The sequence below is a fragment of the Camelus bactrianus genome, chromosome 10, assembly GCF_048773025.1.
Source record: "Camelus bactrianus isolate YW-2024 breed Bactrian camel chromosome 10, ASM4877302v1, whole genome shotgun sequence".
NCBI classification, from domain to species: Eukaryota; Metazoa; Chordata; class Mammalia; order Artiodactyla; family Camelidae; genus Camelus; species Camelus bactrianus.
In genome coordinates, this window is record NC_133548.1 from 46,931,398 (window position 1) to 46,957,780 (window position 26,383).

Below are 26,383 nucleotides of genomic sequence, written 5' to 3' on the forward strand. Positions count from 1 at the left end.
GTGCTCTTCCTTGGAGGATATTAGATCCTCAGGATATTTGCTTTCCTTCCATCAGTCTGCCTCTACAGCTTTTACCTTAAGGTCAGCTCAAATTTTAACTCCTCAAGTATTAACAGTGGTTATCTTGGGGAGGAGTTAGATTATAGAGGGGAGTGGTCTTTCTACACTATATGTTTCTTTTTATGTTTGAGTTTATTTTTAATAACCATGTATTACATTGGTGAATAGAAAAATGTGTCTACATTTGGCACTGGTACTGCCTTAACTGTATATGCACAGAAGTCTTGTTTTCACATCTAAAATGTAAATTCTTCAAGGGCATAACCAATTCTATTTCTCTATGATCCCGCATAGTACCTAGCACACTAGGATTCCTTCAATCTGTTCCACTGAACTACATCTGGTTGGAAGGCTTCCACATTCAACCTTCTGGCCACCAGAGAATGACTGTGGTGAGTGGCAGGGGTGCTGTAGAAGGGGCCAGACCAAGGTCCATTGCTGCAGAGACCTCCCATGGCCCGGCTTCTTCTCCTAGGCAGGCCCTGTATCCTAATCCCACCGTATATTGCAGTCCGTGGTGAGCAATCTCTACTGGTATTCAAAGATTCACCAGGAAAGTAAAGGAAAGCAAAAAGAAAAGCTCTTACAGAAAAACAAAGTGGCAAACATACTTTAATGATTGGCACAATCAACACTCCAGAAAATGTATGAGGTGAAAATAGGAGGCAGACCAGCTAAAATCACCCTGGCCACAACTTGACACTGTGTCAGCCCTGAAGCTCTCTAGTACATTAAAGAATTGATACTGTGTCTCAAAAGAATACAAGAGGTGCTCCCCCCACCATCCCTTGGCTCTAAACTCAAGATAACAGCTTCCAGCTGTGAGCCTAAGAGGTGCTGAACTCTCCTCTGGAACCTCTGCCAAAGTTGCCAAGCTTCTGGGCCTGCTCTTCAAGACAGTCAGAGGAGCCCAGCCAGTTTCCCCAGCTTCTCCCTCCCCAACCACAGTGCCACCACTCCCCTCCCTCCCGTGGCAGCCAACCGGCAGAACTTCCCTACCCCTCCTCCCAGCCTAGTCAGGCGGTAGGCAGGCCACATGGCTCCTGCTAGATTCCACGGCCCCTGCTCATTGTCCCCAAAAGAGTGGGTAAGAGTAAACCATTTTAAAAAGAGACAGAGAAAGAGAAATGAAGGAGGGTAAGAAAACAACACATGACTAACACAAAATTCAGAACAGCCTTCAGATAGAGGTTGGAGGGGGTTGGTGATGGGTGCAGAGTGCACCGGGTGTTTCAAAGGGTCTGGTAATATTACATCTAGAGCTGGGCGGTAGATGTGTAGGTGTTTATTATTTAAAATGTAAATGCTATAATTTTTAAAGTGTATTACCATTTTTACAAGTTTAAACAGAAGACAGGAGGGAAAAGATTCCTAGAAATGGCTCAGGAATGAGTAGCTCTTAATACAAATAATTTGCCTAGCATTCAAGGCCCTCTATGACCTGGCCCCAGTTTTACCTTTCAGAATCATTTATGCCCTTACCCAAATCCTCCACCCTGCTGGACTGGTCTCACTATCTTCTAAAGTCCCTCTGGGCCTCTACCTCAGCCTTCCAGCCTGGAAGGGAAGTTTTTACTGTAGGAAGCTGTAGGCTAGGGCCCAATGAGAGCCTCTCTCAGTTCCTACAGGCCCTCCCACCAGGAAAGTTGGCAGAAAAAATGTTTATAGATCCACTACCCTATATGCAATGCTTTCTAGTCTTTCCTCTGCCACTTGCTATCCTAGCACAATAAATACCTAAAGACTATCATTATTGTTGCTGCTGTTACTGTTGTAATTAATAGCTAACATTTTACTGAGCACTTCGTATATGCCAGGCAGTATGCTAAATATTTTTTGAGCTTTATTTTTGCTTAATCCTTACATAACCCAGTGACACAATAACCCAAAATACTGTGATTATCCCTATTTCACAGAAAAGGAAACTGAGAATTAGAAAGATTACATAACTTGCCTAAGGTCACACAGAGTAAGTGTTGGAGGCAGAATCTGAGCTCAGTTTGAGCCCAGAGACCATTCTCTTAATGGTCATTTTACCTAATCCTTAGGACAATCTATAGAGTAGGTTTTATTTCCACTTTAAAGATGAGAAAATGTGAGGCTTAGGCATTAAGTGACTTAGTCACATAAGTAGTCAGTTGTCTATCTGGTCTCTGCACTATTCTCTACTGCTCCTGAATAAACACTGAATGAATGAATAAATGGTAGTACATTCTCGGTGGCTCAAAGAAGCCTTTATACCTTTACCTCCTCAAAAAAATCAACTTTTTAATCAAAACAAACAGTTCTAATTTCAAAAGTAACCACAAAAGATTTTTTTTTTCTGAAGAGGCAAGAGCTTTACAAACACTAAGGGACCAAAACTCCCCCGAAGCAGCAAGCATAGAAGAATCTTCTACTAGAAGGGATGTTGGACATATCCCAAAGGTAAGAAGCCATGGAGAAAGAAGGGTGGAGGAAACATTATTGGTTGGTGTGAAGGACTAATGTTTCAGAACCCTGACCTGGAGCTTATTTACCAAGCCTTATTCTCCCTCTCTAGAGGAGAGTGGCTGAGTAATGAGGCAGTGTTTGTAAGCCTGAGCTTTCTGGGGAGAAATGTAGAGGGCATATCAAAACCCTGAGAGGATTCATTATGACATCCAAGAGGCCCTATTCAGTTCTCCCTCAAGAAGGTCTTTCTACAAAATACCTAAGAACCTGTTCACCCTGTTTCACTGTCACAGAGGAGCAAATGGTTCTGTCCCTACAGGCAATATCTCTAGCACAGTGTTTGCTCACAAATACAGAACTGATGATGAAAAAGGTAAAAAGAACAGTTTTAATGTAAAGATGTGCAACTCCTGGAAACGGCCTTGTCAATGATACAAAACACACTAGATTTGGTGTTGGAGGCCCCTGTAGGTAAATTCTGCATTGGCCACCTACTATATTTGTGGCTTTAAGCAAGTCACTTGCCCTAGCTTGGGTCTCAGGTGAGGGTTAGATCATATCTAAATTATCTCTAAAAATTCCCATGATTCTTTCTCCAGGACACCATTCCCAACAACAAAAATCTTGAAATGAAACTAATTTCCTCAGAACAAGGTCAAAACTTCACCGGTTAGGGCCTCCTTCCCCCCAGAATAGCAAATTCTCTAGGAACAGGAACTTTGTCACCCTACTGGGACCCACACCCAAAGAGAGGTACACGTGGGTGTGTCATTAATCCTGATGAAAGAAAGAGGTCCTTGGAAACTGGTAGTACTGACTTTGCATGGGGTACAATGAAAGGTGATTGGCATTTACAAGGTTTCATAAATAAAAGCCACAGAGACAGTGCAATTTATTACTACACTGATTTAAACATCCTAAAGAAAAGCAGCTTTCTGTACCTGCTCAACAAATCAAAGAATCTCAAGGTTGAAAGAGGCCTTAATGGTCATCTAGTCCCATCTTAGATCCATGCTGGAATATATGTGACAAGTTTGCTGAAGATTTGCTATCTTCTGTCTGAAAGAAATTCTACCACTTATTTATATGCCTGAGCAAGGTCTGCAGATTTGAGACAACTTGTGATTTCACAACATAAGCTTGGAGAACAGGGACCCTACCCAGGATCTGGTTTGTTTCAAATAGGCTTTAAGTAGCCACAAAACTCAGAGGACACCTCTCTCTTCTCCCTTCTATCCCTCCCGCCAACCCTGTTGTCTCTCCCCGCCCCCCTCTTCCTATCCCTCTGTCTTCTATATCTCCACTTCATGCAAACACTGAGACTGCTGTCTTTCTGGTTCCAAATCTACTTCTCTTTCTACTACCCCAGGATGCTTTTAACCACTGACAGAAGTGAACAAACACAGATATTAGTAGGAGTTGGATTTCTGAATGGGATGCTAGCTTGACTCAAAAACCAAACTTGTCAACATGTTACTAATAAGTTAAAAAAAATGGGAATGGTATTTAACATGGCCATGATAAAAAATTATAAATAAAAAAATTTTAAAACTCTAACATTTGAACCAACTTCAAGGATTTAAAAGCTATATCTCACATCTCAATTAATTCCCACTAAAGAACCCTAAAAGGTAAATAAGCATGTTTATTCCAATTTTATAGACTAGGAACCTAAGCCTCAGAAAGAAGACAACACCTGCCTCAAAGTCAACCACTAAGGTTGCAGTACCAGAACTCAAGTCTTCCAAATCCATGGCTCTCTCTAGACCACCTCAGCTACATCCTATACCTTTCCCATTAGTATAGCCTTTTATTCATACAAAACACTTAAAAATTTATTGTTCAAACTGCTTCTGCTACAGCTTGTGAAATGGCAGGGCAGGAGTCATCTTCTCCATTTTTAAAGATGCTGAGTAACTTGAACAGCAGTAGATAAAATAACAACCCATGTATCTGAAATCACTGAGAAGTACAAAAATCCTCAGAAGCAATTTTCCCCAAAACTGAAATTCCTTCCCTTTAGGACCAAATCCTTCATATATTTAAAAAAAACAAACAAACCAACCTATTTTATCGCCAAAATGCATAAGATGTGTTACTCTTTACTTGGTATTAATGAAATTTGACCAAGGACATTCAACTATAAACATGAAACAAACACCTATAAATACTGTCCTGGGGACTCGAAACTGAATTTAGACAGGCTTATAATCCTGTGGAGAAAGAAACATACCTATAACTTACCTTAATATGAGCCCAAAGAACATGGACTTGGGAAAGGAAAGTGAGAGAACATTGGAAAGTCTAGTGGAGACCAGTAATGATTTACTAAAGAGCAGTGCAGGAGTGGGGAGGGGTGTGGAAGAACAGTGCGAAGCGCTGAAAGGTTCTGAGCAGGAGAATGGTGTACTGTGTGTGCTTTGAGAAAAGGTAAGTCTGACACAACACTGAGTCCAGAGACAGACAGAGTTAGGCAATTGTGGCAGAGATAAAATTGCTGCTGTCAGGCAAGGGCAGTAGGAACTAAAAAGAAAGTTATATTTAAGAGGCATTACAGAGGTAGACTCAAAGCTCTTAGGATGTAGGAGTATGGGAATGGTGGAGGGGAAGAAAAGACCTGTAGGATTCTTGCTTTGGTAAAAAGACTTCAGAACAGGAACATAGAAGTTACTGTTTTAGAGAAGCTGTGCGGCACTGATTAACTCAGGAAGGTATGATGAAAAAAGTTTTACCAAGGAACTAACATTTAAACTGAGTACTTAAACTCTGAGTAGGATGAGTAGGGTTTCACCAAAAGAGAAGTAAAAAAGAGCATTCTAGGCAGGGAGAATAGCATGTGCAAAGACAGAGCTTATTACATTTGAGCAATGGCATGCAGTTGTAGAAAGGTGCAGCAAATGATGAGACTAGTATTAAACTGTGAGGTACTTATATCACGCTAAGGAATTCAGATTATATCCTGTAGGCAACGGAGTAAAGGGGAGTAACATAGAGCAGATCTATATTTCCGTCTGCATGAAGTACAGGCTACAATGATGAGAACTAGGAGGAAGGCAATATAGCATAATGGTTGAGAGTATGGCATCTAGAGTTAGACAGCGTAATCAAAATCCTGGCTCTATAGCTTACTAGCTCTGCAAACTTGAACTTGTTATTTAATCTCTCTGTGCTCCCAGTTTCCCCATCTGTAAAAAGAATAGTACTTTCTTACAGGGTCAATAGAAGGAATTAGCAAGATATATGTGTTAAGTGCTTAGAACAATACCTGGTACAGAGATAAATGCAGCTACTATTAGAGGCTGAAAGTTCATTAGTAAAAAGCTACTTCCGCATGTGGTCTAGTGTTGTGCATGCTCTTCCTTCTACCTAAAGCTTTCTCTTCCTACGTATTCACCTAATTAATTCTAACTTATCCTTCATACCTTAGCTCAAATGCTATTTCCTCATATAAAATCTCTCCTCAGCCACCTAGACTAGCTCAAGTTCCTACTATGCAGAGCACCATATTCCTTTCCTTCACAGCACTCACAGTCTCTAATTACACCTTTTTATGTTTCATTAATTTCTTCTTCCTATTACCAAAAGATCCATGAAATTACATATTGTGTGCTCACCACCAGTTCTTAGAACTGAGCACAGCATCTGGCACATAGAAGGAATGTGGTAAGTATTTATTGAATGCATGAAAGGTTTCAAATCACATTTTTAAAGTGAACCCTCTTCAGATATAATCTTTACATAGAACCAAGGATACAGATAAAAGTAGGCTGTTTGAAGTAAAGGATGTTTGGAACCCCCTTCTGCTTCCACCTAGTTCCTGAGTCAATTCTGCAGTTCTAGTAAGCTTTGCAGAATCCAATGCAAAACCACTGTTTGTTCCAAGCAAGTAGTAATATATGCCTGAAGTAAGTCAGTAATGATAAAGAGGAAGCAATAGCTTTGAGAATTACTTACGACAGACCCTGAAAATCAATTATAAGAATGAAAAAAGGAAAATTCTAGAAGCACCTCTAAACTTCCTAGCTTGAGTGAATGAGTAGATGAACACGTGTGCGAAAAACCAAGAAAAGAACTTCAAAAGTAATATATTAAGATCATTCATTAAGCACTAATCCATCAACCCTGTCAAGCAAGTACCATTAATACCCTCACTCATAGATGAAGTTTCAAGATGCTGAACAACCTATCCAACATCATTAGGCTAACAAGTAGCAGAACAAAGGAGAAGAGTATAGCTCAAGTTGTAGAGCACATGCTTAGCATGCATGAGGTCCTGGGTTCAATCCCCAGTACCTCCCTCTAAAAAAATTACCTCCCCCTCCAAAAATAAAATAAAACTAAGTTATTAAAAAACAACAACCACCAAAAAAACAGGCTGAGGACCACACACACACACACACACAAAATCAAAGCCAAGTCTGTTTCACTCCAAAGTCCATAATCTAAACCATCGTGCTACAATGGCAGGCAGGTTGAGAGTTTGGTTTTAGACATGAGGTACTAGATATATAATTAGGAAAATCTAGTAACTAGTGAAAAATATGATTCAAGGCTAGAAATACAGATTTGAGTCACATTTTTAATGGTGTGACTATACTCAGAACGGGTCTGTGGTAGGATCATGCTTGCCTATTAGGCCTGTAAAGGGTGGTGTACTCATTTGCTATTGTAATTGGTTAATCTTCGGCCAAAGCTTCTGCCGTACACAGCACCAGCATTAAAAGAAGTGAGAGACTTCGAGAGAAATTCCAAATATTTGGGGATTCTTTCTAGGTCCTCTATGTTATTTCCATTTCAGGAGAACTTAACAGAAACCAGTGACTACACCAATGTCAACAACAACAAAAAGGAGATAATACAGGTGGTTAAGAAAATGAATTTTGGGACCAGGCAAACTTCATTTTCTCTCCTTACTTAAGGTTCGCATCATCTTCCTGCTCGGGATTCTACCTTCCTCACCAAAAACAACTAGCATTTATGTACAGTTTTTCATCATTGACAGTGTTTCCCATCTGCAAAGTATTTCACGTGATCTCACAACAGCTCAACAAGGTAGACATTATTGTTTTCATTTTATCAGAGGAATGAAGTTCAGAAAAGCACCTCACCAAGGGTCACACAATTTTTTTAAAAAGCAACAGGACCACAATGCAACTCTGATAATCTGGCTCCAAACCTTGAGCTCTTTCCAGCAGACTCACCCAAGCTAACCATGAGTCACTGTGTTTAAAAAGAAAACAGCAGGGTGATAATGCCTGGAAAGAGCCTGATGAGATGCTGCTAATGCTCTATTTCTTATATAGCAATAGTAATGAGGTGTGTTCACTCTGGAAAGTCAGGAGTTATATACTTGATGAACTTTTCTGTGTGTACGTTATACTTTAAAAGGCAAACACCAAGCAAAATTAAGATAGAAACTAATCAAAATTCAAGAGCATTAAGTTGGATGTCTCAGGGCTACAAATATATTTACCTGACTTTTCAAATAGTAGCTACATATAGGACACCTACTAGTTAAGTAAGCACAAAATCCTTGCACACTCAAATAACATATCTAACCACTTCTCCCCACCCAGAACGTCCAGGTGATATCAGTGAATCTGATGGGATTAGAAGCAAGGGAAGCCCAGGAAGGCGCCAAATCACAGTTAATGAAAAAAATAACTGGCATTGAAAAGTAGACCTATCCTATATCATCAATGATAAAGATACTACAATTCCAGAGATAATAAAAATGTGGAAAAAACGAAGAATGACAATATGCATTCTAATTTCAGACTGTTAAAATGTTTTTTAAAAGGCATTTAAAATTAAATGAAATATAACAGAGAAGAAGGGAAAAATAAAAAATAAATGAGATACAATGTTCTAAAATCTCAAGAGGTAGGTCAACTTTAGAACGTAGACCCACCACTCACTTGTGGAACGTTAGGGATAGAAAAGACCTTAGAAATCAGTGTCTCCTGGTACAAGCTCTTCATTTTAGAGATGAGGAGACTGGGGCCCTTGTTTAACAGTTGTTAAATGATCATATTTTTTTTCTTTTTTTAAAAGCCCAGCCCTTTTTTTTGGGAGGGTGGGGTAATTAGGCTTATTTACTTAGTATTATTATTTTTTTGGTGCAGGTACTGGGGACTGAACCCAGGACCTCATGCATGCTAAGCACGCACTCTACCACTGAGCTATACCCTCTCCACTAAATGACCTTATTAAATTAAAGCTCACACATCAGAAAGTTGAGAACTACAACTACAAAGTTAATTCCCTTACTCCTGGGTTTTCTTTCCACTACCCGGATACCTCCCCTGAACCCAAGAGAAGATCTGCATGTTAACTCTATTTTTCCTTTCATAATTCATTAACTCACTACAAAACTTTAAAGCATATCTTAAAAATCAATTAAGATGAAAAACTGTTTAGGAAACTTCATTTCTTACTTATACAAGTTTATTTTCCTTGTTCTCTAAACCAATGAAGCAATACAAAGTTAGATAAAAAACAAAATTAGTAATCTCTGAGCCCTTCCATCCCCCTCCAAGCCCTCCCAAAAAGAAATGTTAGCAGATTTTTCTATGCTCCAAAAAACATAAGCACAAATATATTTTTAATTTAGGAGAACTTTTTGTTTCCTATTTTTAAATAACTAGGTTTACACATTAACATTACTCTGCAACCTGTTTTTCTCAGTAATTTACCATGAACATCCCCCCAAAGGTCAGTAAATAAAATTCTAACTCATACTTTTAAAAATTGTATAAATAACAGTTCATATAAAGGATATATCATAATGTGTTCACATGTTTTCCTATTGATGGACATGGCTACTTCCAATCTGTTACCACTTCAAACAATGCTGTAATGAATATCCTTATACATCATTTCTTTTTAAACAAAAGAAAAAAAAATCTCTACACACACACACACACTTTCCTTGTTGTCCCATGTTTTGATTGCTTCCTTTCCTACCATCATCCCTGCCTTGCTTGCTCACAGAATTTTTCTCAGAGCCCGGTGTGATAATCGAGAACAAAGCAATCTGGAGAAGGTCAAGACAGGACATGTGATAGTTACTGTTGGTAAATTAGAATTGGCCTGTTTGGCTGCCTCTCCCAGCCACCTGCACATAGTGCCCACCCACCGCCTCATACATGTGCTCCTTGTTCTTGTCTCAGCAGCTGCTTCCAACTCAACTGATGTGGGCTGAGCTGGCTTGGGGAATTAATCCCACTTTGTCACACTCCTGACCCTGACAAGTGCAGACAGGCCAATCAGTTAGTCAAACAAATAGGAAGGAGAAAGGGTACATTATTATGAAATAATATAATAGAGAAGTACATAGAGTAAAAATGAAAACTCCCCGTTCACCAAACTTTAACCCACAGTTGCCAATGGCACTCCTCAGAGGTACCATTGTTATGTTTGTTGTATAGCCTTTCAGACTTCTCCTAAACATGCATACATACAAAAATGTATAGGTATATATACATGCATGTATAGAGATACATGTGGATATGTGTATATACACATATATGCAGATACACGTGTGTGTCGATAAAGAGTGTGTATGTGTTTGGTCTACATACCGGTAGCCATACTGTATAATTTGTTCTGCAACTTGACTTTTTCACTTAAAAATTTTACATGTTTCCATATTAGTATATAATAGATTCTAGTATGTAATAGATTCCTCATACTTTTAAGAGCTCAAGAAAAATGCCACAGTAAGATCATGCCACTACTTTATTTTCCCATTTTGCTATATTTGGATATTTAGGTTGCTCATAGTGTTTTGTCATGACAAAGAATGCTACATTGATAATACTGGTGAACCTCTTTTTACATACAAGCGAATATTTCTCTAGGATATACACCAATAATCGGAATTGATGAAGTTTGTGAATGTTAAATGTTGACAGGTATTCCCAAATTGCCATTCAAAAAGGTGTACTAATTTATAGTCCCACCAACAGAGAATAAAAAATCCCTTTTTTACACCCTTCCAACAACAGGTGTTATTTTTTATTTTACCAATATGAAGGATAGAAAATAATATATTTTACTTTAATTTACATTTTCCTGATTTCCAGAAAAGTTAAATATTCATATGTGTAATTGGTCATTCTTAATTTTAATGGAAAGTTTTACCATTTTGATTTTAAACATAAGAACTCAGAGAGGCTAAGGTAACCCAGCTAGTTAAGTAGTAGCCATCAAAGCTACATTTTTAAAAAACTTCCCAAAGCCAGGCCCTCTGACTAATGTATTTTCCACAACCCAGGGGTCAAAAAACTATGGCCTGCGGACCAGCTGCCCATATTTTGTAAATCAAGTTTTACTAGAATACAGCCATGCCCATTCACTTATGTATTATCTATGACTACTCTAGATCACCAATGGCAGAGGTGAGGAGCTGTGACAACATGCCCTACAAAACCTAAAAGATTTACTACCTGGGTCTAAACAAAACAATAACTCACATTTAACACCTAAAGAAAAGTTTCATAATAGAGATTAATTATTGTCCAATAGTGTAGCTGTATTAGAGACTGTGGCTCATTTTAAAATAAATTTATATGCATTATAGAACTGGTATATAATATTGAAGAAAAAAAAGTCCAAAACACTCAAAAGAAGTCAAAAGATATTCTTCTACTTCTTGGCTGGGACCTTACTCTAAACGGTTTCCTATTCTCCATCGTCCTCGTCTCTTTAATTTCAATTGAGGAGAAACCGATCTGGTTCCCAATGTCCTTCCTTGACTTTGATGAGCAATATAGCTCCCATTCACACACTACAATGAAAATATAAAATCGAAGCAAGCCCCACTATGTCTGCTGTTAAACACCCCCCAACACATACACATACATATACACACACACACATTACAGGTATCGCTCCTCTTTTCTTTGTAGAGAGATGCACCAGGAAGCAGCTAACATTTCCAATATGTCTAAGAGCCAGGACCCTGATCTTTATGGGAAAGGAGGGCCAATTCTCTCCCTCTAGATCCTACCCTTCTGAAGATCCCGCCCACAAAAGTTAGTAATTTCTCCCAGGAGTTTTAGGCCATTCAGTGCATTTCCTCATACAACCAAGAAGGCATTCTAAGCGGTTCTCTGGAAAGAAACTTGCCAATATATATTAAGAACCTAAAACATGTTCATAAGCAAACATCATGCTAAGTGAAACAAACCAGACATAAAAGGACAAAAATTGTATGATCCCATTTATGTGGTACCTAGAATGGGCAAATTCATAGAGACATTAAGTAGAATAGAGGTTACCAGGGGCTGGGGGAGGAAGAAATGGCAGTTATTGTATAATGGGTAGCGAGTTTCTGTTTGGGATGGTAAAATGTCCTGAAAATGAATAGTGTGATGATTGTACAACATTGTGAATATACTTAATGCTACTGAATTGTACACTTAATTGTGAATTTAACACTTTAAAATGGTTAAAATGGTAAATTTTATTATGCATATTTTATCAAAAAAATTTTAAGTGGGATTCCTAAAAAAAAAAAAGTTTATGGTCTTTCATCAATTCTAATCACAGCAATAAAAGTTTTGGAAATAATCCAAAATATAAACACAGATATATACATACTAACAGTAGAATTATCATCATGAAAAACTGGAGAAAAAGTACATATCTAACAATAACTCAAGTAAATTATGATATATCCATATGAGGAAGTCTTATGCAGTCATTAAAAATATTTTGAATAATTTTAATAACATGGGGAAATGTTGAATTTAAAAAGCAGGACATATAGCTTTAGTGTGATATGACCATTTATTTTTTTAAACTACATATACAAATGTGTGTGTCATATATACACACACACCTGCATACTTGTGTTAATATGTGTGTATATTTATAAGGAAATATATCAAATAACGTTTATTTCTGAGGCACAGAATTATAGGTCACTTCTTTCTCCCTTAAAACCTTATTTTTCATGTTTTCTAAACCGTACCATGACATACAATCAGGAAAAAAAAATTAATGTCACATCATTTGCCCCAGTAATTCACTTACAGACATATAAGAAAATAACCAAAAACACTGGCCCAAAGCATATGCATAATAATGTTCATGCAAAGATATACCAGAAATTAATAATAAATATTAATAAAAACTATTAATAATTGTTACCTCTGCAGAGTAGGATTAGAATAAAGGGTGAAGTGCAAAGGGACTTATTTCCTACAATGAATATATACTATTTTTCAATCAGTTCAAAAAAAATGTTCTTCGTTTCCACTAAATAATGAAAAGCCCACCCCTTATGATGAGTTTTATTCTCAAAGAATTAGCAGCAGTAAGTCACCCACTAACAAGACTGCTTAATGTATATGCCTAAGAAAATCTTCATCTATAAGTGGGTAGGGAAAGCTCAACCTAAAGGGACATTGCTGACTACTTCCTGCCTTCTTCCTTTTGGAGGTGCTTTAGTAAACATAACTAAAGAATCAAGTATCCAAACATTAAACACCTGACAAACTTTATACTCTAAGAACAACGACTGCCACCTTCTCGACTCTGAAATCTAAGACCTTACACATGAAAACCAGACCAAGACCTAAATCATGTGGATTGGATCATGTTTTTCTTTATCAGAAACACTCAACAGCTAACTTCACACAGAATAAAACCCAACTCCCTTAGTATGATGCTTAAGGTTCTTTAAGATCCAACCATCAAACTTCTCTTCCAGACTCATCTCCAGCTCATTCCTCTAAAATACCTTCTATCTCAGGAACACTTTTCCCAGACATCCCAGGCATTTTCCAGGCTTTGTGCCATTGCCCATGCCATGACTTCCTCCAAAATGCTCTTTCTTCTAAACTTAGTGAACTCCAATTCACCCTTTATAAATTGGCTCAAATGCTTTCTCCCTTCAAAAGCTCTCCTTGTTCCTCCCAATTTAGGAACAACTGTTGTTTCCTTTACATTCTCCTATACTGCTTGTTCCTCTACACACTTTATTTCATTCCTCTTTCAACACTAGCTGCGTATATGTTTCACTTGACTAAGCTGTTGGAGGGCAGAAACCATCTTATTCACCTATCAGCTCCTTTCCAACACAATGCTTGCACACGGAAGGTGATAAATAATGCTGCCCAACTGAAAGACAGTCAAATGGCCCCAATCTAGTGAATTCTTTCAGTGAGTCAGCCAGTGAAGCCAAACTGTCAAAGAGGACAATCCCTCTAATTTAAAGCCATATACCTAGCATGAGTGACCAGCAGAAAATGTCATGGGCTTGCCACTTTAAGGGGACTGGCAAGCTGTGTTTACACAATTTTAATTAAAACTTAAGGGCAATGAGGGAAAGAAGAGAAATAGAAAGATCAAGAAGTATGGATTCTTTCGGTCATCTCCTCCTCTGGAGCCCAAATCTCCCAGTCTAGTGCCCAGCAAGCTCACCAAGCAGCCTATTCTCTCCACTGTAGGATCCAAGTATTGAAAAGCAACTGATTAGGCCACTTTGTCTCTCTAGCAACTGGCTCTGCTCTTAGGCATTTAATTTCTAATTGTGGTCACATGGGGCTTTTTCCCTAAATGAATCCCACACTGCACCAATTATTAAGAGAATCTCTTTAAAGAAAGGCTAGAAATTAACAACAGCAGGGAACAAAGTCTCTAAACCTTCTAAATCACAATATCTACCCTGTCCATTTTGATGAAATTCACCCCCACCTCCTTCAAACAATAAGCCCTACCAGGGAATGACTTCTCTCAAGACCAGCATGTCCTGTGATTGTTTTTCAGGAGAAAGCTCCCAAAGCCTGCTTCTCATTAAACAGCTGCTTCATGTTAGATCACTCAGCTGTGACTGCAAGAAGAGAGTATAGTCACTATAACTTAAGGGCTAAAAAGGAATTCCACTCCTACTCCTAGTATAATAGTCAAGCAGTTTAGAACAGATATTTTCCTACCTCAAACCTCCTTAGGTCAACCTGTTTTCAGGTCTAGAACTTTTAATATCTAACTCTTCCGATATTAAAATGAAGAAAATATGGCCTTAAGAAAGAATTGCAAATCATCACAGAGTGACTAGAATCTTTTGACTAGGCTGCCTAACACCTTATTTTCCTGACTAGTTATCAATAAAACCACCACTTCCAGGAACAGATTCCAGGGTACCACAAACAGCCTAATTTAAATGCATTTGAAATAATCCTTCTGCCTTGACCCCCCTCTCCATCTCCACCCTTTCTCAAACTCAAACTGATGACCAAAACAAACAGAACAAAAAAACTATTAAGTAGCTTGATATATCATTTCTCCTACAAAAGACTGGAGCCACCAAAATCATCTGCTTCAGCCATACCACCTGGGACCATCCTGATCGTCTCTGGCATGCTGCTGAGCAGTGGCTGCTGCAGCCTGAAAAACTTGTGGCTGTGAGTTTTCTGGAGACGGGACTGCAGCAGCTCCCCTCAGCTACCATGTTCTACAGTAGCATGTTCCAACCCTTTGTGGCTCTTAGCACTTTTGTGATTTGGGAGGACTACCATGAGAAAGGCTCATTTTCTCCAATATCTGGTCACCTTGCCGTAGAAGCAAGCATGCACACAGTGAGCATAAAGGAAGGAACACCTTTTTAAACAAACATTTCCAATCTTGTTAAATCAAATGAAAACTGTAATCAAAATAGTCTCCTAAAATATAAAACACTCCCAAAGTCTACTCCATGTGAGACACAAACAAAAATTAAGTCTTACTGTTTTATAGTGACACCTCATTCTTCACCAAAAAAGGTAGGTACTGCTTACTTTACTCTTTGGCTCACAATATCTTCTGGCAGTTTCCAAAAATCATGAAGATTCGCTGCCTCTCAGAATATTCAAAAGATTGTCTTAGAGGCCAAAAATGTTTTGAACACTGGCAGCATCACCAGAATAAATGTAAAGGCTGAGAACACATCTACTTTGAAGCAAACTTACAAATATTGTAATTGTCCCAAAGTTACCATGAAGGGGACAAGGCATGTGCAATGTATGTCATATGTCTTAAAAATAAACTATTACACTAATTTATAATCACACATTATATAATCGTTAAGTTTGGGCCCTGGAAGAAATCTTTCAGATCATGTAATCCAAACAGTTCATTTTTACATATGAGAAAACTCTAGTCCACTGGAGTTAAGCGGTTGTCCCTGGTCACACAGCTGATTAGCAGTATCAGGACTAGCAACCTAGTTGCCCTGACTCCCAGCATAAGCCACAAATCCTAATCCACGCACCTCCCTCTTCCTGTTCCTCACTGTTATTAGGGGAGATAACTTGGTACACGAAAGCATACCAAGAATGGTTCTTAAACCCAGTAGCTGAGAAATGACAGCTTAAGACCAGGACTTCTCTGCAATCACTCCTATGGGTATGAGCCATTGTTTCATGTCTGGTTCACAAGAGTTCTGGGTGATCTACCTCACAATGGGGGTCAGTGAAACCTTCGAGACACTCTCCCTACAACCAGAAGAATATGTTTATTAAACATCTCTGCCCACCTCCTGTAGTAATCTGTTTATTTCAAGTAATTGAAAGATGGTTACTTTGAAGAACCTGGATCAAAGAAAAAGAAAGTAGCAGAGATCCTGTTCGGGAAAGAGCTGACCTCTGAAAATGCAGAGGGGAGGAACCATCTTGACTTACCTCCTGGTAAACAGCTTTCTCAGGTTTGGACAAAGCGATCCTGGCAATCTGGCTTAGAACTAGCCTCTACCCAGGGAAGGAGCAAAGGGACAGGAATGCTGTTCATTCCTTCATCACACCGACTTGTGGTCAGCTCAGCCTCACATCATCCTGGGCAGCCCCAGCGTTCTGTAGATCAGACAGCAACCAGAAGGGAAGCCATGCAACCTAGGTCAGTGGGGTGAGTCAGTGGCAGAGCAGGAAGAGTCACTTGGGCAGAAAGTCTGGCCTCCTGTGGCAAGACAACCAAACCACACCCTAACTTGGTCAGCACTAGGAAGGCTCTGCCCTACTAAGATTCCAGTCTCTAAACCAGGGAAGGTCCTTCCTCAGGAGGCTCCATACCACTCTTATTTCCAAGTGTCTTCCTTCCACCCAAAAACCTTCCATTGCTTTCTTCCTAAAGCATTGTATCTAAATTCTTTGGCTTAACTTTCCAAGAGCTCCATTATACTGTCTCAAGTCATTTATTCAACCTTATTTCCCACTGTTCCACAGTGTACACTCTGAAGTAATCAAGCCAGTCTTCCCACTTCTTTCCACATGAGCCAAGCCCTTTCTCATCTCCATGCCTTCAGTTATTCAGCAATAGTAAATTCAAGCTCCTTCAGGGGTTAGGTAGGTAATAGAAATCAATGTTGCAGCAGGGCACGTGACAGAACTAATGAGTGTTGCCTCCACCTAAAGGCATTCAAATATTTTAATTCAAATACTTGTGCAATATTTCACTATGAACATCACAGTAACATTTTAAAGAGTTATCAATACTCCTTCTAGCTTGCATGTAAGGTTAGGCAGCTGGCAAAATGCTGAGTACAATCTCTAGGCCTGTCTGAAACTAAAGCAAGCTATTAGGCTTCCCAGTAGTACAACCACCACGGAAGATACAGAGCTCTAAACTCTGAAGAGGAAATTAACTTTTCTTGATATATAACCTTAGCAGTGGGATGAGAAGCCCAAGCAGCAGCTTAGCTAACCATACCCCTATTACCTCAAATTCTGTTCATTTTCCAAACTCCATCTTCCTACCAAAGTCTTTCCTAGTTCTTCGAGGTCCTACTGAGTTCCTCCTTCTCTCAATTTTTATAGGGCTTACAGATTAGAAAACATAATCAAGTGCTAAATTATATACTGTCATGGGGAGGGGGTATAGCTCAGTGGTAGGGCACATGCTCAGCAAGCACGAGGTCCCAGGTTCAATCCCCAGTACCTTCATTAAAAATAAATAAATAAATAATACACTGTCATGCAAAACTGAATACTGCTTCCATGTTTTCTGACTTCACTATCAAACTACTGTATTAACATATAGTTATACCAAAAATGTTTAACCTGAATCTAATTAGGAGAAAATAGTCACACAAGTCCAATTTTAAGAGACATTCTGCAAAAAACTAGCCTGAACTCTAGCGGGGAGGGTACAGCTTGAGTTGTAGAGCACATGCTTAGTGTGCACAATGTCCTGGGTTCAATCCCCCGTACTGCCTCTAAAAATAAGTAAATAAACCTAATTACTCTTCCCCTTACGCCCCCTAAAAAAAATTAAAGAGAAAAAAAACCCACTAACCTGAACTCTAAAGAATGTCAAGGCTATAAAAGACAAAAACGCATTCAAGGTTAAAAGATATTTAAAAACTGTTCAAAGTTAAAGCTGATTAAGGACATGACAACTAATGCACACATGACCTTTCAATGGACCCTGAACTGAAAAAAAGTCAAAGACAGACATCATTGAAAAATTAGAGAAATCTGAACAAGTATTGTATATCTGATGTACTGAATTTCTAGGTACTGATTTTACTGTGGTTATCATAGGAAGATATTTTTATTTTTTTAGGAAATACTTGCTGAAATATTTAGGGATGAAGTACCATGATGTACACACCTAACAGTCAAAAAGTTCAGAAAATGAAGGATAGGGACCAAAAATGGCAAAATGTTAACAACTAGAGAATCTAGGTAAAGATCATATAATAAGCATTTGTAATATTATTCCTGTAAAGTATCTGTAGGTTTGAACAGCTGGGGAGTAGGGAAATCCTATATTATACATACAAAATTTAAATACTCAGCTCTGTGAGAGGTGTATTAGGCACTTGCTATGTATTTGCTCACAGCCTAAGGAAACTGGGCTTTGGGGGTCAGCAACCAGAGTCCATTTTGCAGCAGTTCATGAGGGGTACAGTGGCAAACTATAAGGGAACAAGAGGTTTCCCTCAAATTCACATCGTAACAGCACAGGAAAGATAGAAGAGTAGGCAATCAAAGCTATTGTTACCTCACCCCTCACTGAGACTACCCAGCAGTTAGGCACTCAACAAATGCTCTCTTACAGGGCAGAATGCAGTTGCTGCCCACACACAGGACCAAGAGCTGAGGTCACAATGCACCCAGCTTGCCACAGAGTACCAAAAACTTGACAGCCTGCAAAGGAAGTGTCTCAGGCCAGTCACAGTAAGGCACTCAGGAGGTCAAATAAATAAGCCTGAAATATATGCAGTCTACTCCTCACCAGACAAACCAGTCCTTAGCTGCAATAAGGCAGAAGAAATCTGTAAGGCTAAATCACTGGCATTTCCTGCACTGGCTTCAAAGAAACTGGTCCTTAAAGAGGACAGAAAGGGCAGTTGACACAGCTGTTAACAGGGGCCTCAACCCAGGAGTATGCTGTGCAATATGCCCTCTCTCCCTTCTATAGCCACAAGGTCATTTTACTTCTGCCAAGTGGTCCCTTATTAGGGCAACTGACTGCCAATGGTCAACTCTCAACCTTGACTCTCTCCTCCCCTCATTGACAGCCAAGATTCTGCCATTTCCAGATAATTCCTCCACCAATTTAGTAGAAGAAATAGTCAAAACTATCCCCCCCAAATCTCCATTATCTGAAGTAAAATCTCTAGTAACATACAGTTTGCTTCTCAAACCTATCTTGTTTAGCATTTTTACCAAAGACAGAATGAAAATATGTAAGGCTCTGCTTGTTAATTTCAGAATTATAAACTGTGAAGAAAAGAAAATACAATGTTTTTAGATTTGATCTGGCAAAAACATCTTAGCAGGTTTGATGTTACCAAAAAGAACCAAGACAAAATTTAACAGGACTAAATACAAAGCCCTGCATTTAGACTAAATCAGCCAAACTAATACACAATGGTAGAGACCTTGTAGAGCAGGTCATATTAAAAAGGTTGCCTTTGGGGGAAGAAAAAAGGCTGCCTATGGTGGGAGGTGGAGGGAAGGCTGTTACTATGTACACTCTCACATGAACCATGAATCTGACAGACCTACCCCAAACATCAGCATGGCTCAGGCTGTGTTAGTAGAAGACGACTTTGTGCCCCACCTTTGAAAAGCAAAGTCGGTGTACATGCAGAGGAAGAACGACAACCACTGTGGTAAAGGGTCTGAAAGCTATGTCATGGCAAATGTGAGGGGAGAACTATAGATACTATGCCAGGGAAAACATGACAACTTTTTTCAAATATATGCATGCTTTTCATGCAGATGAGGAGGAAGACTTACGTGTCCTCTTGAAAGAAGACAAAACCAGAAATACTGAGTGGAAGTTAGAGGATAGATTTCGGTTTGATGTACGGAAGAACTTTCAGCACAATAAAGAAATTAGGAATGTGGGTTATGGAACCCAAAATACTTGGATTAGAACACCAACTCCACCACCTGGAAACTGTATGGTTTGGGGTAGATTAACTTGCAGTAATAATAACAGTACTTACCTCATAAAGCTTTGGGAAGCAGTTTATGCAAAGTGCTTAGAGCAGTGCCTGGCTCAGAGTATATGCTGAAAAAAAAAAAGAAAGTCAGCTATTGCTATTACTGACTGTTGATATAATGGACCAGATAACCTGAAAATCTTCCTACTAAATATGCCTGGAAATGCTTAGAAAAATATAATAAAAATCCTCTTAGTCTTGCTAGTTAAGTTACTGTCTCTCAGCTCCTCACCCACCCTGTTATGCTCTGCTCTGTGATGCTGGGACTTGGACTCTGTCAACACCATTTCACCTTTGCTAGCTGGCTCCCTATTAGGGTCTGCCAATAGCAGGTGCTGAATGGGAAATGGAAGGTAGGAGGAGGCTACTAGGGACTTCCTCCTTCCTCTGGCTTGCTATTTCTTGACAGCAGCAGTTGGTTCCTTCCTGCTTCTGTTTAAACTCCCCTCTCAGAGGTACCAGCACCAGCAGGGCAGGGCTCAACCAAACCTGGCTCCTCCAGGCGCCTCTTGTGAGCGCCTGAGAAACCAGCAGCACCAGGCAACACACTCTCCTCAGAAAATCAGGGCACAGTTCCTCCAGATCCCTCCAGATTTCTAGGTTCTGACAACCTCAATCTTCTTCCCTTTGTTTTTCAGTCCTGGCTGAGGCAGCAGCTTAATGCAGTTATTATATCAAAGGTTTAAACTAAATCCCTCTACTGAGTTCACTCTATTAAAATAGCTGTGTGTGATTTCTATTTTTCTGATAGGATCCTAACCGACATACAGATAAAGTGAACTCATAAGAAACTAGGAGAAATCCTAGGAAACAGAAACAAAGAAGCTGAAAATTGGATAGCTGTCCTAGCAGTGTAAGAAATTTATGACCTCCTCATAGTCCAGGAGACAGATCTTGAGCCCATAAAAAGCAACTGAGAGCCCTGTATGAATGCTGGGATCCTCAGCAAAAAGACAGACTATGGAAAAAAAATCTGTCCACAAGTAAATAAGGAAGGTTGCCTTGCTCGCCTAGTGAAGTGGGAGGAAAAAACTTCCTAGGAATTAAAAAACATAGGTGCATAAAAGAGGTGGATTTGGGGTTAAAAATTTATACTAAGCCTATGGCCTGTAAATCTGTAAGTAGAGAAAAAGTAGACATTTTAATCCCAGGTTGAGAATAGCCTTGAGTTCCCAGCAGGGGCAAATACAAAGTTGCTGCAGAAGATACACAAATGGTCAATAAATAAATGAAAAGATGTTTAACATCATCAGTCATCAGAAAAATGCAAATTAAAACCACAACGAGGTAATACTACACCACCTCCATGAGAATGGCTGAAATTAAAAAGACTGACACCACCAAATGCTAGTAAGAATATAAAGGAACCAGAGCTCTCATATATTGCTATGGGAACATAAAATAGTACAATCACTTTGGAAAACTGGTAATTTCTTAAAAATTTAAAAACATACCTGCCATAAGACCCAGACATTTCACTCCAAAAAGTACGGAAAATATATGTCCACTCAAAGATTTGTACATGATCTCACAGAAATTTTATTCACAATAGCCAAAAACTGGAAACAACCCAAATGTCATCAGCAGTAAGTGATAAACAAGTGATATAGTCATACAAGGGACTACTACTTAGCAAGAGAAAGTAACAAATTACTGATGTGTGCACTAAATAGATAAATCTCAAATACATTACACTACCTGAAAGAAAGTAGACACCAGGGTACACACTGTATAATTTGACTTATATAAAATTCTAGAAAACATAAATTAATCTACAGTGGTTCCTGGGGACAAAGTGGAGAGAAAGAAGAACTGTAAAGAGGCATTAGGAAACTTTTGGGAGTGATGGGAATGCTCTGTATCTTGATTGGGCAGCTTTTTTTAAGTGTATAAATCCATCAAAACTCTTTTTACTTTAAATAAAGTTTATTCTACATAAATTATACCTAAGCACAGTTGATTTTTTTTAAGTTGCTTTTAGAGAACTGAACTCAACTCAAGCTACATAAGACTACCATAGATGATACTCCTTTGAGTATGAGCTCACAATCCAAACACTTGAGTAAACAATCCATCATGAGTAAGAGTCATTAAAACAAATGGCAGGATAATACCCCTAAAAACTTCAGATTGCGGGGTGGGTATAGCTCAGTGGTAGAGCACATGGCTAGCAAGCTCAAGTCCTAGGTTCAATCCCCAGTATCTCTATTAAAAAAAAAAATTTAAAAAAAAAAACCCTTTCATTATAAAAAAAAGAAAATTTATTTAAAAATGAATAAAAATTAAAACTTCAGATAATTGAACAATAAAATAGACAAAGTTAAATTTACTTAAAATTATTATAGACACAAGATGAATTAAAAACACAAGACAAGAATAAGATCCTGTGAAAAACAGAGGCAGATTTGAAAATGAATCAAAGAGGACTTGTAGAAATGAAAAACTAAGCTAATGAAGATAAGAGTGCAAAAAGTAAATTAGTTCTAGCTGAAGAGTAAGTCAGTATTCTAGAAGGTAAATTTAAATTATCCAGAGATAACATAGAAAGAGACAAAAGTTACAAAAGAAAGAATAAGACGTGTGGAAGACAGAATTAGAAAGTTCAACATAAGTTATACATGAGATCAGGAGAGGCATTATTTAAAGAGGAATATGCCAATAAAGTGGATAACCTAAGAGAAATGAACAAATTCCTAGAAACATACAATCTCCCAGGAATAAATCAGAAAATACGAACAGGCCAATTACCAATAATAAAATTGACTCAGCAATTAAAAAAAAAACCACTCCCAATAAAAAAAGTCCAGGACCAGACAGCTTCACAGGTGAGTTCTACCAAACATTTAAAGAAGTGTTAACAGCTATCCTTCTCAAACTATTCCAAAAATTGCAGAGGAAGCAATGCTTCCAAACATTTTCAAGGCTAGCATCACCCTGACACCAAAACCAAAGATATCACCAAAAAAAAAAAGAAAATTACAGGTCAATATCACTCGTTTAGAGATGCAAAAATCCTAAACAACATACTAGCAAACCAAATTCAACAACACATTAAAAGGATCATACACCATGATCAAGTGGGGTTTATCCGAAGGATGCAAGGATGGTTCAATACCCACATATCAATCAATGTGATACACTACATTTACAAACTGAAGAATAAAAATCATCTCAACGGATGCAGAAAACACTTGACAAAATTCAACATCCATTTATGATAAAAACTATCAACAAAGTGGGTATAGAGGTAACCTACCTCAACATAATAAAGACCATATGTAACAAGCCCACAGGTAACATCATACTCAACAGTGAAAAGCTGAAGGCATTTCCTCTAAGATCAAGAACAAGAAAAGAACGCCCACTCACCATTTTTATTCAACACAGTATTATAAGTCCTAGCCATAGCAATCAGGTAAGAAAAAGAAATAAAAGGACCAAACTGGAAGAGAAGTAAAACTGTCACTGTTATTGCAGATAACATGATACTATATATAGAAAATCCTAAAAATGACACCAAATAAAAAAATCAACAGACCTCATGACAATGAGTTCAGTACAGTTGCAGAATACAAAATTAATATACAGAAATCTGTTGCATTTCTAAACACTAACAAAGATTTATCAGAAAGAGAAATTAAGAAAACAATCCTATTTATAACTGCATCAAAAAGAATAAAATACCTAGTAATAAATCTAAGAAGGCAAAAGACCCAAGAAAATATAAAGATACAAATGAAAGAAATCAAAGATGACACTAACAAATAGAAAGATACACCATAGTAATGAATTGGAAGAATTAATATTGTTAAAGTGACCATACTAGCCTAAAGCATTCTACAGATTCAATGCAATCCCTATCAGAATACCAATGGAATTTTTCACAGAACTAGAACAAATAATTTTTAAATTTGCATGGAAACACAAAAGACCCTGAATGGCCAAAACAGTCTTGAAGAACAAAGCTGGAGGTGTCATGCTCCCTGATTTCAAACTATACTACAAGCTACAATAATCAAAACAGTGTGATACTGGCACAAAAAGAGACACATAAATCAATGGAACAGAAGAGAGATCCCAGTGATGAACTTACACTTATTTGAGCAATTAATCTACAACAAAGGAGGCAACAATATACATTGGTAAAAGCCTCTTCAATAAATGGTGTTGGAAAAACTGGACAGTTATATGCAAGAGAATCAAGTTGAGTACTTTCTCCTTTCTGAAACCATATACAAAAATAAATTCAAAATGAATTAAAGATTTAAATATAAGACATGAAACCAGAAAACTCCCAGAAGAAAACACAGGCAAACATGCTCTTTGACATCAGTCTTAGCAATGTGGGTTTTTTTTTGTTGTTGTGTTTTGGTTTTTTGATATGTCTCCTCAGGCAAGGGAACAAAAGCAAAAATAAACAAATGGGACTACATCAAACTAAAAAGCTTTTTATAGCAATGGAAACTAGCAACAAAACTAAAAGACAGCCTACTGAATGGGAGAAGATAATCACAAACAATATATCTGATAAAGGGTTAATATCCAACATATACAAAGAACTCATACAACTCAACATTAAAAAAAAAATTTTTTTTTAATGGGCAGAAGACCTGAATTGACATTTCTGCAAAGAAGACAAACAGATGGCCAACAGGCACATGAAAAGATGCTCAACATCATTAATCATCAGGGAGATGCAAAACAAAACTGCAATTAGATATCACCTCACACCTGTTAAAATGGCTATTATCAAAAAGACAACAAGTCCTGGGGAGGATGTGGAAATGGGAACCCACAAGCACTGTTGGTGGGAATGTAAATTGGCACAGCCACTATAGAAAACAATTTAGAGGTTCCTCAAAAAATTAAAAATAGAACTACCATATGACCCAGCAATTCTACTCCTGGGTATTTACCCAAAGATAATGAAAACACCAATTTGGAAAGATACATACACCACTATGTTCATTGCAGCATTATTTACAACAGCAAAAATATGGAAGCAATCTAAGTGCCAGTTGATAAACGAGTGGATAAAGATGTGGCACATATATCCAATGGAATATTACTCAGACATAAAAAGAATGAAATCTTGCCATTTGTGACAACATGGATGGACATAAGAGGGTACTATGGTAAGTGAAAGTCAGAAAGAGACAAATATTGTACAATTTCACTTACATGTGGAACCTAAAAAAAAAAAAGAAAAAAAACATAAAACAGAACAAGAGTCATATATACAGAGAACAAACAGGTGGTTGCTGGGGGAGCAGAGTGAGAGGATGACACAAATAGGTGAGGGACATCAAGAGGTATAAACTTCCAGTTACAAACTAAATGAGTCACAGGTATGAACTGTACAGTGTGAGGAATATAGTCAATAATAATGTGTTATCTTTGGTGACAGACAGAAAAACTTTTTTTTAACATTTTTTATTGATTTATAATCATTTTACAATGTTGTGTCAAATTCCAGTGTAGTGCACAATTTTTCAGTTATACATAAACATACATATATTCATTGTCACATTGTTTTCTCTGTGAGCTACCATAAGATCTTGTATATACTTCCCTGTGCTATACAGTATAATCTTGTTTTATCTATTCTACAATTTTGAAATCCCAGTCTATCCCTTCCCACCCTCCGCCCCCTTGGAAACCACAAGGAAAAACTCTTTTTTTTAAATACAGATGATGACTGGGAATCTTACAAAATTGAAAGATGAAATCTCAAATTGAGGCAATCACTATAAGCCCCCAGTAGGATAAAATTAAATCCACACCCTGTAATGAAACTGCAGAACACAAATGACAAGAGGATCTTAAAAACCAGAGAAAAAGGCAGGTTATCTACAAGGAAATAATAGTTAAATTGTGATCGTAGTTCTTAAGAGTAACAACAAAAAGCCAGAATTTCAGTAAAATAACATTTTCAAAGTGCTGAGAAAAAAATAATTGGAGGCCTAGTACCCAGCTAAACTATCAATCAAGACTGACAAGGAAATAAGGATATTTTCCAACAAAGAATGCTTACCACTAACAGAACCAAACTAAGAAAACATCTGAAGGATACATACTTCTATTTGACACAAAAGGAATAAAATGCAATGGTGAAAAAGCAAACAGTAAACATACATGGGTAAAATGAAGTAATCACTGACAGCACAAGACAATTATTATTAGAATTCTTCAACATTGAGATCGACTACCTTTGCGGGTGATCTCATTTTTGGAAGTGCTCTTTTTGAGCCCGGACAATACCTTTTGATATGTTTAGTATACACTGGGTAAGAGACTGAAATAAATGACCCCCAACATACCTACTGACCATAAAGGTTTTATCAATTAGACACAGCTGTCAAAACATTCCCTGATCAGCTCTGTTTAGCCATCTGCGGCAGGGCTTTCCCGCATCCTAACAGTTCTAGAACTCAAGTTTTAGTTCAAGGCATT

General features: G+C 38.0%; 1 protein-coding gene across 1 annotated transcript in view; it reads right to left on the bottom strand.

Moving 5' to 3' along the window:
• NUMA1 (nuclear mitotic apparatus protein 1) overlaps window positions 1-26,383 on the bottom strand; it is a 63,687-nt gene that overhangs the window by 35,692 nt on the left and 1,612 nt on the right. Inside the window, exon 2 of the mRNA XM_074372544.1 lies at window positions 19,934-19,998. The gene's annotated coding sequence lies outside the window, so the exon portion shown is untranslated. The remainder of the gene's footprint in view (window positions 1-19,933; window positions 19,999-26,383) is intronic.